The sequence below is a fragment of the Poromitra crassiceps genome (assembly GCF_964638095.1).
Source record: "Poromitra crassiceps genome assembly, chromosome: 6".
Taxonomy (NCBI): domain Eukaryota; kingdom Metazoa; phylum Chordata; class Actinopteri; order Beryciformes; family Melamphaidae; genus Poromitra; species Poromitra crassiceps.
In genome coordinates, this window is record NC_139627.1 from 51,951,011 (window position 1) to 51,970,331 (window position 19,321).

Consider the following 19,321-nt stretch of genomic DNA (forward strand, 5'->3'; position numbering starts at 1 on the left):
CGCCATCTGATAAGATGTTTTGCTTTAGATGTTTTTATTACAGAAAGTGTATGAAATCCACAACCAAAATAGTCATAGGCTGCATAGTACATTCTGTCATTGTGTCATTTATGGATGGACTTGAAAATAAATTATTCCCCTTTTTGCTGGGGAGCCCCTGGACCCAATGACCCCTGGCGGCGGTGTGGTTCAGTCATGATGATGTCATCAGTGACAGTGATGATGCCATTAGTGATGTCAATTGAGCAATTGTGATGTCATCAGTGATGTCACTTGAGCAATTGTGATGTTATCAGTGATATACTGTAAGTGGTGGGAGTAGAAGTAGGGAGAAGAGGACAAGTGGCGCATCATCTCCAGAGTCTAGGAGTCGAGCGCATGTAGCGCACAAGATTCCTAGTTCTATAAAAATGTGCGTTATGTAAATGGTAGGCTAAATGGACTGCATTTATATAGTGCTTTTATCCAAAGCGCTTTACAATGTGCCTATTCACCCATGAAAATGAAAATGTAAAAAGGTAGAGTCCAAAAATAAATAGAAAATTGAGTCTTTAAGAGTTAGTAAGTTCAGGGAATACTAGCTAATTAGCGAGGTGAAAAGGGGGAAAATGATCAGGAGTTCCACGAGGGTGATCTGAGGGATCCATGAGTCCGCATTGGTGGCATCGACCAAGATGAGAGGAGGGGAGGATAGGGGTCGGTGGTGATGATGAGGCCGGGGAAGGAGGGAGGGTGTCAGGCAGGCGAAGGAGTAGTGGGTAGATGCGCCAGAGTGATGACAGGTGGCCAGGATGATGACGATCGGATCGAGGGCTGCGGTGGCGGGCGACGGACGGGCGGGGGTGCAAGTCAGGCCAATGAAGGACACCTGAGGAGGAGAGAGAGAAGGGGGGAGAGCCAGTACGAATGAATCTGCGCAGAAGTGGAACTAATTTTGGCAGCTAATAATTTCCTGTCTATGCTGGGACAACTGATACTATACTACAAAATCAAGTCTAGATTTATACTGATACATTCTCCGGCACGGATTTTCAGAAAAAGTCACTGGCCACCGCCAGGGTTTTTGATCATTTTCATAAATTTTCCAAGACCCACAGAATATTTTCTTCTATGACTACGTAAAGACTGAATATCCCAAAAGAAAGCAGAGAGCCTCGACTTTCATAGGAAAAAAAAGTTTGATTCTACCACCATCCCTTCTTTAGTTATCGACACCTGAATGTAGGTTGTTTTCACCAAAAACAGCAGTCTCTGTAAATGAAGTCATTTTCACGGCGGAATGTCTGTGCAGAGGTGTAGCTTGTGAACAGGCAAGGCAGTCAACTGCTTGGGGCCCCAGGCCTTTAGGGGCCCCCGAAGGCTGATTTGGAATGACATAGGAAACCTGCCTAAAGGGCCCCATGTCATTCCTGTCAAACAAATAATAATAATAATCAAAAAAGTTGCTTTTCAGGAATCAACGGCCTTATCACATCATAAGTACTTAGGCATTTACTTTGATTCTCAGTTAAACTGTGCTCACCAAGTTGATTTTGTATGTTCTCGTATTAACCAGCACTTGCATTTTTTGAGAAGGCTCAGGGTCCATGGAGTGGCAAAAAAACATCATGATGCTGTTCTACAGGGCAGCCATTGAATCCATCATCCGCTAATGGCATCACTACATGGTTTGGTAACCTGTCCGTTAAACTCAAATCACAACTCCAAAACCTAATTAAGAGGGCTGGTCAAATCATCGGCATGCAGCCTCCATCCTCTCCAAGAGATTTTCGAGGAGACGGCGAGGAAGCAGGGACTCAAAATCACCTGCGACCCAAATCACATCCTCCATAAAGAGTATGAGATGCTGCCGTCAGGCAGAAGGTCCAGGTTACCAAACTGCAAGTTGAACAGATAGACATTTTCCTTTGTCCCACTGTGCATTAAAGCTCTCAATAGTAAGAGATGATGAGCTGCAGAGCATCCTGATACAGTTCATCATGCTTTACTCTCAGGGAAACGGTGCAATATTTAATGCTCTTTTTTCTTTTCTTTTCAACCTACTGGGGGGATGGGTAATATTTATTTTGTGAAGGGCGGGTGCAATATTGTACCACTTTATCACTTTGTATGTCTGATGTATATGTAGGTATTTAATGTTAATCGTCATCTGATTTGTCTGATTGTATGTGTCAATGTGCTATGTCTCTTGATGCCAAAGAAAAATTTCTCCCGAGTGAGACAATAAAGGCTAATTCAATTCAATTCAATTCAATCATGGGAGTGATGTCATTGTCAAGGATTGAAATGATAATCGATTATCAGTGAGATGATATAAACACAATACTACTCTCATCTCACATCTATATGTTAGTAGTGTCTTTTAACTTTTAGTCAGTTCCCACAAACAGTGACATATGAGATTACTGATTGAATCAGCATCACAAAGAAAATATATATCAAAGTGTGTATTTTCTTGTGTGTATAAACTTTGTACTGAGTTATTTTATTATTATCATTTTGGACATTTTGTAGTTGCATAACCTCTCAATATTTCCTGTTTCTGATTGCACAACTCTCTCTCACTTCTCGCAAAGCCCTTCCAGCAAGAAGTGAGAGTTATAACCCCCCCTCACATGAGACATAACAGTTTCAGTTCTGTGTACTACATGTCTCTGTCCAGTGTGCACGCACGCACGCGCACACACACACACACACACACACACACACACACACACACACACACACTCATGCACACACACACTCACACACACACGCACACTCACACACACACACACACACACACACACACACACACACTCACGCACACACACACTCACACACACACGCACACACACACTCTCACTCACACACACACACACACACACACACACACACACACACACACACACACACACACACACACATAAAATATAAAACATAATAGGCTGCACTGCAGTGCACTGTGCATACAGGTAGTTGTCAGCAGTGGTGTAGTGGTCCCAGGAGAAAGTGGGGGTATATTTAAGCAATATAGCATGAGAGCCAGTGTGTTGTGGCAAATATATCCCGCTGATCAGCTGTTATCCCACGAGGCCGCAGGCCGAGTGGGATAACTGCTGAGCAGCGGGATATATGCCACAACACACGCAGCTCGAGTGCTATATTGCTTTTATAAAACGGTTTCCAAGTATGATAATATAATAATAATAATAATACTATAAGTCCGACTGGCATGGCATTCTGATAGAGTCAGTTGAAACACTACTGTAAGGCGGGACCTCTAGCAAGAAGATAGACATGTGGGTGATTTGATTGGATCGTTCTGGAGACTGAAGTTGACATTGGCCAATCCTGGCGCTTGCTGAGAAGCTGAGAGCTTTCTGCAAAGCCCGACATGCAGCTCGAGCGCAGCGCTGCATTCTCAGCGCTTGCTGAGAAGCTGAGAGCTTTCTGCAAAGCCCGACACCAACTAACGTTACGTCTTATTTAGAAATGCGGGGTTAAAGGAACACTCCGCCCATTTTCAACCAGCTTTGTATCATTAGAACATCAGTAGTATATCAGAAAACTGTAAACGGTTTTGAAGTCTGTCATTTAATTTGACAGTTATTGAGTGTTAAAGTGTGGACCAGTGACATCACTGGTCCACACTAACTCAAATGAATAACTCATTAACTCAAATCAACTCTCAATAACTGTCAAACTAGATGAATGATGAATAGTTTGACAGTTATTGAGAGTTGATTTGAGTTAATGAGTTATTAATTTGAGTTAGTGTGGACCAGTGATGTCACTGGTCCACACTTTAACACTCAATAACTGTCAAATTAAATGACAGACTTCAAAACAGTTTACAGTTTTCTGATATACTACTGATGTTCTAATGATACAAAGCTGGTTGAAAATGGGCGGAGTGTTCCTTTAACAGCCTTTTTTTTGCAAAGAAGACATTAGCCCGCGTCTATTCTTGTACAAAACATAATTTTCTGCGAAGTATTAGTAAAGTTATAAGCGAAAATCGATTCACAAGGATCTGACACCTGTCTCCGCCATTTTGTTTTTTCTACATTGTCATTTGAGGTAACCAAAGCCTTTTAGTAAGAGAGTTGCATCATAACTCATAACCCATGGCCATACGTTATGAGAGTGGGTTACGGTATTTATACCATGGCTGTGAACCAATCAGATTTGAGAGAGCCGCTTTATATATATATATATATATATATATATATATATATATATATATATATATATATATATATATATATATATATATATATACTTACTAGTTTAAACTACTTTTGCTGGGCAGTCATTATTGGTGTCTACTAAAACAACAACATTGTGATTGAATTACAATGTAACAATGGAAACATTTAAGCTAACATAACCTGAACATTACTGAATTGAGTTCATGGATACACAAATTTCAAACCAACTCACTAAGTTAATTTGAACCCAAGTAGCTGCAAAAATAGTGGAAGCATTCAAGTAATTGAGGGATGCATTATTATACAAAGCAGGCTAAATTGCGCCCTCCCCCTCCCCCTCCTCAATGTGACTGTTTCTCTCTTGACATACAGTAACAGGTTTTATATTGAAAATCGACAGGATGGTTTATTTTATTATTCTCGTGAATTCCTGCCCAGCTCAATCTACTCTGTGCTGCTTGACGCAACTCAAAGAGAAAAGCGAAAATACACTTCACATTTGTTTAGTGGAGCAGAGCGGAGAGCCGCTTCGGGGGCGCCTCTGGTGGACACGTTCACAAACACACTAGACAGGCTGCAACCAGCTCCGGTGTCCGCCTCCCGGTCGTAATGCAACGTTTGGTGGAATCTCAATCTGCCCGGCAGAGACTTTAGGCAGAAAAAAGGAAAAACTTGAATGGATGCGCATCAGAGGAGATTTAGAAGTGAGTAGACGCAAACCTGTCTGAAAAATAAGTAGGTAGACGCTGTCTGCGTCTACCCTCCACCACACCACTGGCATGTAGGAACTAGGGATGCACGGTATACCGGTACTACAATGGTACCGCGATTCCCTGCCGTTAAAAACGGTACTATATCACGTTAATTTAGTACCGATACTTTAAAGAAGGCTAGATCAAAACCTAGCATAGGGCCAGCGTGGAAAAGAGTTGACGAGCCTGTTCGCTGTAGCTGTTAGTGGCAAAAGTATGAAGGATACTTGTCAAACATATTTCATTGCAGGATGATGTTGTGTGTTGGTGTGTCTACACCTTAAAATCTAATAGCCTACGTGTTTGATTTTAAGATATTTTTTACCCCAAAAATAAATAGGCAATTTATTTACCCCCGTTTAACCCAATGTTTTTGTGTCTTTTAAACAATCACCTAAATATCATATTATATTATCATATATTCTCTTAATTGTATTATATGATCTAATTTTGATATCTTATAATGTATAATATATCATCTATATATAGATAGATTTATAGAGCATATATACAATTGGATCTGATCAGTGTTGTAGCTACATTACTGATGTAAAATGTTATTTTAGGGGTATTTTTTTTAAAGAAAATATTGAATACTAGAAAATCTGGCCCTCACAAACACAACAAAGAAAACATCATCATGCATTCAAATCAGTTTGAAAAGTCTGTAGGTGATTGATATAAATTAATTATGTATTAGAAAACATTCACTTTAGTAAACGTAACCCCCAATCCGTTAGGGCCCCCCGACAGCTGACAAACTTCCTTCACAGCAGTGACCACAAACCCCTCTCCATTAAACAACCAATGGACAATTTGCAATGGCATTTAAACCTCCCTAAAGGGGTTTCATGTCATCGAAAGTGAATGAAGGAAATGAAATATCTGGATGTCAAAACAAATTAGAAAAAAGAGGATGTGGGAAAAAAACAAGTGGAGCAGATGCTGATTAGGCAGATAACGTTAGGGTTGTGCTACAACCCGGGTTTTACGAGTGAGAACGAGAGCTCTCACTAGTGCCTAGTCGCTGCGTACGCAGCCCTATGGAAGACTGTCATTTTGCTCCAAAATTACTTTTCATTAAAACCGACCACCCACCCGTAGGTGGCGTGGTGCCTCCCTGGGGCTGACGTGGATCCACGTGACTACGTCACGTCCTGTCAGTCCAGGGGACGTCACTCATTCTTCCAGCCAGCTGAGATCCGACGCACCCAACGACGCATCGACGCAGCAAGGCTGGGTAGTGAGAGCTCTCGTTCTCACTCGTAAAACCCGGGTTGTAGCACAACTCTAACGTTTTACTTCATTTCGAACTCAAGCTCTCACTAGTGCCTCAATTCAACCGACCTTGCTGCCGGGAGCACCCCACAGGCCGACCCGAAAGGCATCGGTGAACCACGGCCGTATGGCAACATTCATGCCTGACCGTCTGACATATTAGAGTGGCAACGATACTACTTCCCTGCCAACGACAGTACCGCGTGCGCGAACCGCGCACCGGACACGTCGAGACTGTAGTACCTAACAAACGCGTGATGAGAGGACCATGAGGCCGCGGCACACATGTCCTCCACCGAACACCGCGCAACAACGCAGAGGATGTCGCAACACCCCGCGTAGAACGCGCCCTGATACCCTCCGGAGGTATCTTACCCACGGCAGAGTATGCCAAAGCGATCGCCTCCACTATCCAGATCCTTGGAAAGGAGCCCACCCTGGGCCTTCTGCCCAAAGCAGACCAACAACTGGCTTGGAGTGCGTAATGAACGCGTCCTGGCCACATAGGCCGAGAGCGCCCTTACTGGGCACAGCATGTGCAAGCGTCACTCCTCACCCGAACTGAACGGCGGGGGACAGAATGCTGATAAGTCTATGACCATAGACCTAAAGCTGACATTAATATTCTTAGATTGGTAAGCCGGGTTAGGTCGCAACGTAACCCTGCGCCCATCATTCCCAAAACCATACAGGCCTGCTGCACCGAGAGGGCAAACATGTCACCAACTCTCTTTCCTGACGACAAGGCCAGCAGCAGCGCCGTCTTTAAAGACAGAACCTTTAAATCGGCGGAGTCCAAGGGCTCAAACGGATGAGCCCTTGGCTCATCCGTTTGAGCCAAGGGAGGGGTGGAACACCTCCCCCTCCGCCTGGGATAGGAGATCGGCCCGTACCGGCAACGCCCAGGGCGGATCTTGCGCCAGGGAGACGAGGTCCGCAAACCATATCTGCCTGGGCCAAAACAGACTAAAACGAGCCGGAGGCGCTGTTCCCTCACCCTGTCCAACACCTGACGGATCAGGGGGGTCGGGGGAAACGCATAGAGCCCCTCCCTCGGCCACGCGTGCGCTTTTAGCGCGTCATGACCTAACGGGGGCTGTCCTCCTGGATCGAGAACCACAGTGGGCAGTGTGTCGCGCGCCGCGATGCAAGAGATCGACGCAGGCGCGACCAATCCTGGCCAAAACCTGTTCCATCACCCGAGGGTGGAGGCACCACTCCGTATAACGGGGATTGCCTCGAGACAGCAGGCCGGTCGTAACTCCGCCGTCCCGGCAGATAGACCGCTGACACTGAAAGGAGACGGGGACACACCCACAGGTGAACCCCCGCTATGGTTCAGCGCCCCCGACCGCACACCGCCCTGTTGTTCAGGTGGGCGATCGCTGCCATATTGTCCGAGCGAATCAGAACATGGTGCCCATGTGTGAGCCGCTGGAAGTGTTACCTCCACAGGCTGGGGGGACTGCGGAGGCAACGTTCTCTTTCGAGTCTGGCCGCACGCGGACTTGTCCGGCAGTGTGGTCCCCAAGAGAGCTCCCAACCAACAATGGCCCCACGGCGCCATTGATGGTGGGCTTGTCCTGAAGCAGAGCCAGGCGAATCGGCTTCAGCTCTAGCACGTTTATGTGGCGAAGCTCCTGAGCCTCCTACCGGCCGTTCGCCGAAAAATGCCCGCAAATCGCACGCCCTCCCCAGAGGGAGGCGTCTGTGCGAATCACCATCCTGAGCGGGACAGGGCCCCACCGAGTACCTCTCGAGAGGTAATGGGGGTCCGCCCATATGGCCCGCGCCTGTGACGACGGTTCCCGGCCGAGTCCAGGCGAAGCCTGATAGCGGGAGCACATGCAGTGCTGAGGCCATCAGGCCCAACATCACTGTGCACTGATGCACTGACACCGAGGGCACAGACCTAACGTCCTTGGCTTGCTGTCCGCACCGTGCGAGCCCATCGCTTTGGCGAAAGCCTCGCAGGAAGTCTAGCTCGAGCCCCAGGAAGGTCGCTGCCTGCGCTGGGACGAGGCAACTCTTCTGGCCGTTAACCAAAAACCCTAAGGTTTGCCGGTGATCGGTCACCACCTTGGTATGTTCCATGGCACGGACCCTCGAGTCGGCCGCTAAGAGAACGTCGTTTCGAGATATAGGAAGACGCGGATCCCCCTCGCGCGGAGGGGAGCCGAGGCTGTCCCCACGCACACCGTGAGGGTTCGCGGGCTCAAAGACATGCCGAATGGCAAGACACAGAACTCGTAAGCCTTCCCCAGGAAGGAGAACCTCAGGTATTTCCTGTGTCTCCTGACCACGTGGACATGGAAGAACGCACCTTTCAGATCCCCGGAAGTAAGAAATCCCCCTGTCTCAACTCGTTGAACAGGCGGGGAAAGAGAGCATTCGGAACGGGACTTCCTCAGCGTCTTGTTGAGACGCCGAAGGTCCAATTTTGGACGCAGAGCCGTCCTTCTTGGGCACGATAAAGTACCTGTGGTAGAAAACCCAAGCGTACATCTGCCTTGGGAACCGAGCGAATCGCCCCTCTGGCGAGGAACGAATAACCTCCTTGTGGAGTATGTCCATGGCCTCCCCCTCCACGGCCGGATCGGGGGTCCCGTCGAACGTGGGTGTGGGGTTGGCAAACTGTGTAGAGTGTATCCCCTCTGGAGGGTGCGCCGTAATGGGGACCGGGAACATAGATGCTCCCAGGCATCGAGCCTGTTGGACAAGATGGTCTCTTGTGGCCAAAGGAGCGGAACCCGTCATGAGCATATTGCTGGGCACTGGGACCTTTTGATCCGGTACCCTGATGGGGGGGCGGGACGTGAGAGGCTACGCCCCCCCCCCCGCCGCATGGTCAGTTACGTAGAAGCTGTGCATGCTGGGGGAGAACTTCTTACGCAAGCTCCGCCTACTGACACGCTGTTGTATCGAAGTAACCCCCCCCCTGCGGAGGTAACGTTCTCTCTCGAGACCGGCCGCACGTGGACTTGTCCGACAGTGCGGCCCCCAGGCGAGCTCCCGACCAGCAATGGGCCCTCGGTGCCATTGATGGTGGGCTGTCCTAGGAGCCTCTAGCCGAGGCCAAGCCGTAGCCATGGACCAAGGCGAGCCTTGATGATGGGTATGAGACCCTGGGCGAGCTCCCGACCGAACTCGGGCCTTGGGCACCGAGGACGGTGGGTCTAAAGCTACAAACCGCAGGCTAGAACTGAGCCCAGCCTTGGTGAGCCGACCGGAGGGCTTGACCTGAGCGCTGCCAACCGAGGCCAGGCCGTGGCCATGGACCAAGGTGCGCTGTGCCCCCTGCCAGGCTCCCTGCGCTTGCAGGGGGCGCTCCAACAAGGGAGTGCGATCCATGGAGAGCTCCCAACCACCCCGGGCCTTGGGCACCAAGGGCGGTGGGCTTGTCCTTAGAGCTACAAGCCAAAGGCTGGCACTGAGCCCAGACCTTGGCGAGCTGTAACCCCCGCTGGACGCGTAGCGCCAGCAAGGGGCGGTACTTCTATTGTAGCGTAGGTAGCTCGCGCCCAATGTACTTAGCACACAGATACTAACTGCACGGGTGCACGCCAGCTATCTGCAACAATACTGTCGTTCTGTGCTAAACAGTACTAATGCTATCTGCACGTGTGCAAGCTAGCTTTCACACTCCTTTGAGAGCGGACCTTGGTCCGCTCTCAAGAGCTTAGCTGCGGCCCTGGGCATCGCCCCACGAACTGCTCCCTTGGAGGGCTCGCTCGTGAAGATAGCCCAGCAGCTGCAAGACCGAGGGTTCAAGGCGCCTGTGCAGCGTGCTCATGCTCAAGGCAGAACACGCACTTATCGTGCCGGTTAATACTCGGCCAATGTAGCGATACACACGGCCCATCCCCTCGCTGACTTTCCCTGCTAGTAGCAAGAGAAAGCCGGAAGCTAATCACTAATAGCAAGCTCCCGCGGGCCGCACCCTGTTAGCGGGAGTACCGTTTAAGCAAGCTAGCAGGCTAGCGAGAATCACATGTTAGACAGTAAGCAACCCGGAGGCTAGCGAACGTGCGCGTGCAACGGTAACGTAAGCGGCAATAGCCCAGCCCGAAGGGGAGGCAACAATACCCACAACCTGTTAACCCGCGAGAACAGGCGTGAACAAGCCACTAGCTAAGCTTGCGTAAGCACTGAGAGACAAGCGTGCGCTAACACAAGCCTGCGCACAAGCCGGTGCAGCGAGTCTCTACCCTGAGTAACACGGGGAAGCAAGCGTGACCGCAGGCAGAGGCCAGCGGCCCGCAAAGCTAGTCAATCTCAGAAGAAACCCCTCAGAGGGAGTTACAGTCTAGTAGATGCTATTTGCACGAGGAAAGCAACACTTAGCAGACAAGCAGGCTGGCTAAGATGGCGTAAGAACTGAGAGAAGCGGTCAACACAACTTTTAGCTAGCGAACTCGCTCAGCTAATCTCAGAGTGCCCCCTTCGGGGCCGACGCCAGTAATATCTACACTACAAACAGTATGTAGGTCCCAGCAACGCCTGTGCAGCGTGCTCATGCCCTTAGGCAGTGCACACATTAATTTCATTGTGCCGGTCGTAACCGGCCAGCGTAGCCTCACAGCTAACACAGCACCTAGCTGTTCCCCCCTCTCTCTGCTAACAGGAATAACGGGGTTACCGTGTAAGCTATCGCCTGCGACGGTAAGAAGCTGGAGTGCTACACAACACTAGATACTGGCTGCACGGGAGCAAGCTAGCTATCTAGCTAACTGAAGAGCATGGCTTCTAGCTACTACTCTTGCTTAACGCGCGCCCTACACAGAGGTAGTTGGCGCCTAAAGTAGTTAGCAAACAGACACTAACTGCACGTGTGCAGGCTAGCTATCTGCCACAACTGGGTGCGTTACCCTGTTCTTTCTGGGGACGCAGCCAGATAGCTGGAGTGCTACAAGCTAGTCCAAGCTAGCTGCACTGAGCAACTCGCTAACTCTATAGCTAACGTTACTCCTGGAGTAACGTGCGCGCTCTGACAATATAGCCAGCGCCTAAACAAGCACACGGACGGACGCTAACCACACGGGTGCACGCTAGCTTATCCGCAATAACCAGGCTAGCTAGCCTATTGTTCTAGTGCTACACTGTAGGCTAACAGCACGTATGCAACCTAGCCTAACAGTTTTGAGCGCGGACCTAAGTCAGCCCTCAAACGATAATGCTGCCCCATGCCGGGGGAGCGAAGCAGAGCTACACGGCGGCAGCAATAGCCCACTACACGGCGGTAGCAAGCACAGCTACATGGCGGTAGCAATAAACAGTTAACTAAGGAAGATACTCTTAGCTTTTAGATGACTTGTTCCGACGCCGCCGGTGGAGAGAAACAGGATCGGGTCCCCGAAGCCTGCTTTTACCTCGTTCCACGCAAACCTCTCAAGGTGGGCAAATAAGAAGGAACGAGCCTAGTGTCTAAAGCTATGTAGAGAGCTACTCAGAGTTAACCGCGGAGCTTTAGAAACACGTCTTCTCAGCGGCTGGAAGAAGCGATGAGTGACGTCCCCTGGACTGACAGGACGTGACGTAGTCACGTGGATCCACGTCAGCCCCAGGGAGGCACCACGCCACCTACGGGTGGGTGGTAGGTTTTAATGAAAAGTAATTTTGGAGCAAAATGACAGTCTTCCATAGGGCTGCGTACGCAGCGACTAGGCACTAGTGAGAGCTTGAGTTCGAAACGAAGTAAAACTAAATGCTGTTATTTTAGTAGGTATAGCCTGTGGGGGGATAGTTGGATAAATTCAGTTAGCAATGGTGTCACATTTTGTTGTTGTTAGTTAACCTGGCTAAGCTAATAGTTAAGCTATGAATTGCTATGAAAGCAGGGCACACAATTAGCACCAGTCACCACTGGTCACATCTTACCAGTCACGCTGGTAAAATATAAATGTGCAAGTGGCTGGTAGGTAGATTTGATTCACTCACCAACAGAGATAGGAAGTGACCAAGTACAAATACTGTACTTAAGTCGATTTTTCAGGTATCTGTACTTTACTCAGTATTTCTTTTTCGGACAACTTTTTAGTTTTACTCCCTACATTTTAACACAAGTATCTGTACTTTCTACTCCTTACATTTTCAAAACTTACTTTAGTTTCAATGCATGACAACAACGATTAAAGAAAGACCGAGAAGAAACGGGGCAGAATGAATAGAGATAGCTCATTCCAGGCTCCACCAATAGTATAAAACGGCACTCGTCGGGTCGCCTAAATGTCAGCTTGTGATTGGCTCTCTGTCAATGTTACGAAACTTCATTGGCTAGATCTCCGACAACCAAAATCAGATTTTCGTACAGGCGTCATTTTGATAAACTGATCTCATAGTGGGAATCTTCCTGGTTACTTTTGCGAGACAAAAAATATTACAACTTAAAGTGTCATATTTACAGAGCTAGACTGTAGCCTATATAAATACACAATGCACTGTGCACATTCTAGAAACAGCAGCTCTACATAAGAAAGTTCAGAGGGGCATGGAGCCCACAAAGGTTCTAAATCAAGGGAGCTACTGCGCAGACTCTGGTTCACCGATCTGGCCGGATTTTGGCTTCAATAAAACATACAGGGAAGAGATAGGGACACGCTCTCCCTTCATATATCTCAGTGGCTGCAACCAGCTCCGGTGTCCGCCTCCCGGTCGTAATGCAACATTTGGTGGAATCTCAATCTGCCCGGCAGAGACTTTAGGCAGAAAAAAGGAAAAACTTGAATGGATGCGCATCAGAGGAGATTTAGAAGTGAGTAGACGCAAACCTGTCTGAAAAATAAGTAGGTAGACGCTGTCTGTGTCTACCCTCCACCACACCACTGGCATGTAGGAACTAGGGATGCACGGTATACCGGTACTACAATGGTACCGCGATTCCCTGCAGTTAAATACAGTACTATATCACGTTAATTTAGTACCGATACTTTAAACAAGGCTAGATCGAAACCTAGCATAGGGCCAGCGTGGAAAAGAGTTGACGAGCCTGTTCGCTGTAGCTGTTAGTGGCAAAAGTATGAAGGATACTTGTCAAACATATTTCATTGCAGGATGATGTTGTGTGTTGGTGTGTCTACACCTTAAAATCTAATAGCCTACGTGTTTGATTTTAAGATATTTTTTACCCCAAAAATAAATAGGCAATTTATTTACCCCTGTTTAACCCAATGTTTTTGTGTCTTTTAAACAATCACCTAAATATCATATTATATTATCATATATTCTCTTAATTGTATTATATGATCTTAATATCTTATAATGTATAATATATCATCTATATATAGATAGATTTATAGAGCCTATATAAACCTAAAATGTTATTTTAGTTTTTTTTTTTAAAGAAAATATTGAATACTAGAAAATCTGCCCCTCACAAACACAACAAAGAAAACATCATCATGCATTCAAATCAGTTTGAAAAGTCTGTATGTGATTGATATAAATTAATTATGTATTAGAAAACATTCACTTTAGTAAACGTAACACCCAATCCTTTAGGGCCCCCCGACAGCTGACAAACTTTACTTCACAGCAGTGATCACAAACCCCTCTCCATTAAACAACCAATGGACAATTTGCAATGGCATTTAAACCTCCATAAAGGGGTTCCATGTCATCGAAAGTGAATGAAGGAAATGAAATATCTGGATGTCAAAACAAACTAGAATGTCTACATTTCCTAACGAAAATGTAATTGTACTTGCTGTCCTCGCCATGCACCGCCTGCCTTGCAAGGTCCCTGCCCATGCAATTAGGGGGACTAAAGCTTAATTTATACTTCGCGACCCCTTTAAAGGACTATGTATTTTTTCCCCCCGAATCCAATGTCGCCATCCGTGAGTCTGTACGAGTTACGGTTGCGGAGATACGTCCGCCCAGCCTGCAGGACTACAGGAGAGAGATAGAGGACAGTGGGGGGTTGGGGGTTTCAAGTCACTCACCAAACACTCTATTTCAGTGATTTCTGTCAGAATATAGAGCCATTTAACACTTATTTTAACACAAAAACATTGCTGAATGTAGCTTTAAGTAGTTATGGGTCGGCCTATGTGAGTAGATGCGGAACGTCCCAAGGAATCCAGCGAAAAAATAAGTTTGATTATAGACCCTACGGTTCAAAAGTTATGAACCAAACATAAAGAGGGCTGTTATAGCGCCACCATCTTGTCAATTGGTGCAATTCTTTTGTGGATAGTAAAATACCCCTCTGTGAACCTCCCTAACAAGTTTCTTAGCTGTACCTAGTATGGTTTCTGAGATAGTTAATTTAATGGCTGGATAATAGAGAGCAGTTTGTTTATTTAAATGGTGTCTCATCTACTAAATCAAGTATTCTTTTTGGGGTTCCACAGGGATCGATCTTGGGCCCTTTATTATTTTTAATTTACATTAATGACTTTCCTATGTCTTGTAATAACCTTCTCCCCTTATTATTTGCTGATGACACTAGTCTTATAGCTGTTCATGATGACTTCAAGTCTCTCATTGCAAGTGTAAATGATGAATTATCAACTGTTTCAAATTGGTTCCAGATCAATAAGCTAACTCTCAATGTAAAAAAATGTAACTTTATGATATTCTGCAACAAAAATAAATCTTATGCAAAAGAAGAAGCCAAAATATCAATTGACGGAACTGAAATCCTTCAAGTATCACACACCACATTTTTGGGTGTTGTTTTGGATGAAGGTCTAAATTGGAAGAATCATATTAATCAAGTTTGCAAAAGATCAATGAAGATGCTTGGCATACTGAAAAAGGTTTGTCCCCTGATCAATCCCTCTGCTCACTTGACTTTGTATTATAGTTTTCTATTTCCATATATGAATTACTGCAATATTGTCTGGTCTGCAACTTATCCAACATACCTCAACAAATTACTGATAATCCAGAAAAGATTCTTAAGAACGATCTCTCTGTCTAGTAGACACGAACCATCTGCACCTCTTTTTATGAAATATTCAATATTACCCATTCACAAACTTAATGTTTTTCACTCATGCTTGTTTGTGCATAAGTTTATCAACAGTAAACAAGATCTTCCATTTACCTTTCATAATTTCTTTATTTCTTCTTCTGATTTTCATTCATATTCAACCAGGCATAGTGGCAATCTTCATTTACCTTTCTGTCGAACATCTGGTCATCAATTTAATATCACATCTAGAGGTCCAAGACTTTGGAATGATTTGGACGTGTCTCTGAGGTCCACATTATCTTTCACATCCTTCAAAAAGTTATTGAAAAAACATCTTATGTCTTAACCTTCAATGTCATTATTTTCCATATTATGTAACCATGTTTTCTTTTATGTTGTTTATGTTTATAGTTTTTCTATGTTGTAAATGTCTTTGTTTATCTTGTGTTTTACGTATCCACTGCAGTAGATGATGGGAGTGGAACTCTGTACAAGCCCTTTGGGCTTCGTTCCCTCCTTGCACTGTTTTTCTTTTTAAATTGTGCTAAATAAATCAAATCAAATCAAATCAAATGGCTTATTTGTGTCAACATCATTCTCTTTACTCAACATGCAACACTCCTGCTCAGAGTTGCTCTTAAGCTCTATTTATCTGGTCAAATCTCACCGGATTCCTGCTTCCAGTACACTTTTTGCATGTGTTTTTTAACAGAGAAGAGCTGCAGCTGCTCAAAAGATAATCTGTAAAATTTATGAGTGAGACCATGAGTGATATAGCACTTGTAATACATGTATAGGTATGTCTGAAGTCAATACAATAGCGTGCGTGCGTCAAGTCAAGTGTCATACAAGAAGGAAGGCTGGCCATAATGACAATGAATCCGCACTTCCTGCCGCCCTTCAAAATAAAACAATTTAGAAGGGACAGGCACTGAATGCTGCTATAGCGCCCCCTAAAGGCTAAATGACACAATATTTGTGCTATAGGCTCAGAGTACATCCGTCCACACCTGTACCAAGTTTGGTTAGCATCGGACGATTTTTGTGAAATAGGCCCCACCCACAGAACGTTGGAAGTCGATTATATCGCAACGGTGCGTTTTTTTCAAAAACTTCCAAATCAGTGTAGTGCAGGACAGTCCCCACATGATGTGTGCGTTGGTTTGGTGAAGATTGGACAAAATTTCAAGGAGAAATGGCAAAAAAACGGTTTTGGACAAAATGCAAAATGGCGGAAAATCTAGTCAGACGCAAATGGGCGTGGCCTAGTTGAGTAGATGCGGGAGGACCCAAGGAATCCAGGGAAAAAAGAATTTTGATGATAAACCCTACGGTTCAAAAGTTATGGACCAAAAGGTAAGGAGGGCTGTTATAGCGCCACCATGTGGTCAATTGGTGCAATTTTTTCGGGGATAGTAAAAGACCCCTCAGTGCACCTCCCTAACAAGTTTCGTAGCTGTAGGTTAGAGTAGAGTTGCAAAACAAGTGTTTAACTGGGATAAAGCACATAACTATCCATGGTGTAATGATATTAATGATGTGTTCAGGGAAGCTGATCAGCAATTTATTTTCAGAAACAGTTTACGCTGTAGTGTTCGCTATATTAAACATAGGCTATTTCTTGATTATAAAGAAAAATGGGCCAATGACATCTGGCTCAAACCAAAACTTAGAACATATGTTCAAATTAAAAATATGTTCACTCCAGAACCCTATGTTACTTTACCCCTGGATAGATCCAGAAGATCTTTATGTGCCCAGTTGAGAACGGGTACCCTCCCTTTGGCTATTGAGGTTGGCAGGTTCAATTCTATTGCTGAGGAGGAGAGACTTTGTACTGTATGTGAATTAGGTGTTGTGGAAGATGAATTTCATTTTTTGTTTCATTGTACGCTATATGAGGAACCAAGATTATCTCTATTTCAGTTAATGCAAAATAAGAAACCGGAACTATTTTGGTCAGGAGATGATGCGAAGTTGGAATGGTTGTTCAGAGATGAAGTCTTCAGTTTGGCCAGGTTTATTGGGAGGGCTTGGAAACTCAGAATGGAGAAGCTGTTCATCTGAATATATAACTCTGTCTTGTTTATGTTTGAGCATTTTGTAGCTTGTTTGTTGATTTGTTTGTATTGTTGAACTTGAATGATTTGTGTCTTGTAAGCCCAGACGGGCTGGGCACCTTGAATATGGTGCATGACACAGAAATAAAAATATCTATCTATCTATCTATCTATCTATCTGTAGGTGTTATGGTTTCTGAATTATACCTAATTTACTGCAAGATTTTGCAAGGACCCCTAATTTAGTCCACCTCAGGGCCCCTTTGATGAGATTTTGTCTCTCAAACCAAAATCAGAGTTCCATGACTGTATTGTAGTTAGAGAGATCAAAGTGAAACTATGATCACAACAAACATTCTCTACGACTTTCGACTATCATTTCAAAAGTGAGACTTCCCCTCCAGCAACCACAGGGAGAACTGAAGGCAAGCCTCAGCAAGAGTTGGTAAAAACAGGAAGCATGCCCAGACGCTGATTCAGCTGAAGAAATCACACAGAATGATACAACACTTGACCATGGTTGGTTAGAGATCTCACAGAGGTAGACAGCCGCTGGACGAGTGCTTCTCGCCATCAGCTTGTTATCCGGTCAGAAACCTATGCTGCTACATGCTACAATTGATGTAGATAGGCTAACATGGCTTAACCTGTTAAATTACAGCTGATCCGGGATTCTGTACTGAATTGCCGAGCAACAGTAACTTCTTGTACCACCCCCCACAATTCCCCCCCCCCCCGAAACAAATGTCACTCCAAGCTGAAACCCACATACAATAAACTAGACTACACCACTGTGTGTTACATATCATCTGTAGATCTTCCACACCTGAAACAAATGATTTGCATATACAGCAGAACATATACAGTAGATTTTTCTTTTATTGCAACAGTGCAGTAATACGATTTTAATTTCGTCAATTGCTGTGCAAATCTACTGTACAGTAAAACTGTGTACTTTCAACAAAGTAGTAGCCTGATATAATAAAATACAATAAAATAAGAAAATAGATTCACATTCTGCAATCAAATTAAACAAAGATGACTTGTGTGAGGACATGAGGACATGAAACATTTGATCATGGCTCATGTACTCATATGATAACATTTCACCTTTTCGCCAAGTAGCTCGCTGCTAGATGATGTCACTAGGTTGACTGCACAGTACAGTAGCCTACAGTAGAGATAACAGGCTAGTTATGTTGGTAGAAAGGATTTTGAATTCTAACAGCTCACAGTTATCTACAAATGATTGATAGATTTCTCTCGCCAATCTATGGTATTTTGATCAAACATTTCTCCATAGGCCCAGGTTGGACTCAACAAGAGGCAGATACTTCAGCATGGCGGCCCTACATGCTGATATGAAAATATGCAATTACAGAGATGATCTTGTCATTTGTTAATTCAAATATATCTTTAATTATGTTTAAATGTTCTGTTCTAGGTCATTGGAGGAGCGGCTGAGTTTGTGTAATGATGAACTTTCTTCATTTCCATTAGGAGACGTGCTGACCATGGGAATTAACCATTAGAAGGTTTAGTGCTGTTTATGGCAGGTCTGGGAAACGGATAAGCTGCACAAGGACGGTCATTTAGGATATGGTCGGGGCAGAGGTCACGGAGATCAGCCGACAAAAGGACATTTTAATGTCTCTGCTCAGTCACTTAGTCACTTTGGGATAGGGACTGGAAAACAACACAGAGTTTATGGCTTTCTCTAAGACAAATGGCTGCAGAGCATCAACAGAGGAGGTGGGAGACACATTCCACTGTGAGAAGCATCACAGTGTTGTATGTATATTGATGCATATTGTGTATATATATCTTACTGATTGACTGAGATGATTGGATATCTGATATGAAATAAAGTTTAAGAGCATACATTAGATGCGCTGATTTTTCCACAGAAAAGAGAAGATATGCTCAAGGACACAGCACCAATGAGAGGAGAGTCTGATGTTGTGTGTTGATTAACTTCAATTTGTCCCACTTGCTGCACGATAGGAGAGTGCTATAATATTTAGATAAATGATAGCCTATTGATATTATTGTAATTATAGAATGGAAAATAAAGGTATAGTCGAATTAGTTGATAAGTGGTATTTGATAAGAGTTTCTCAT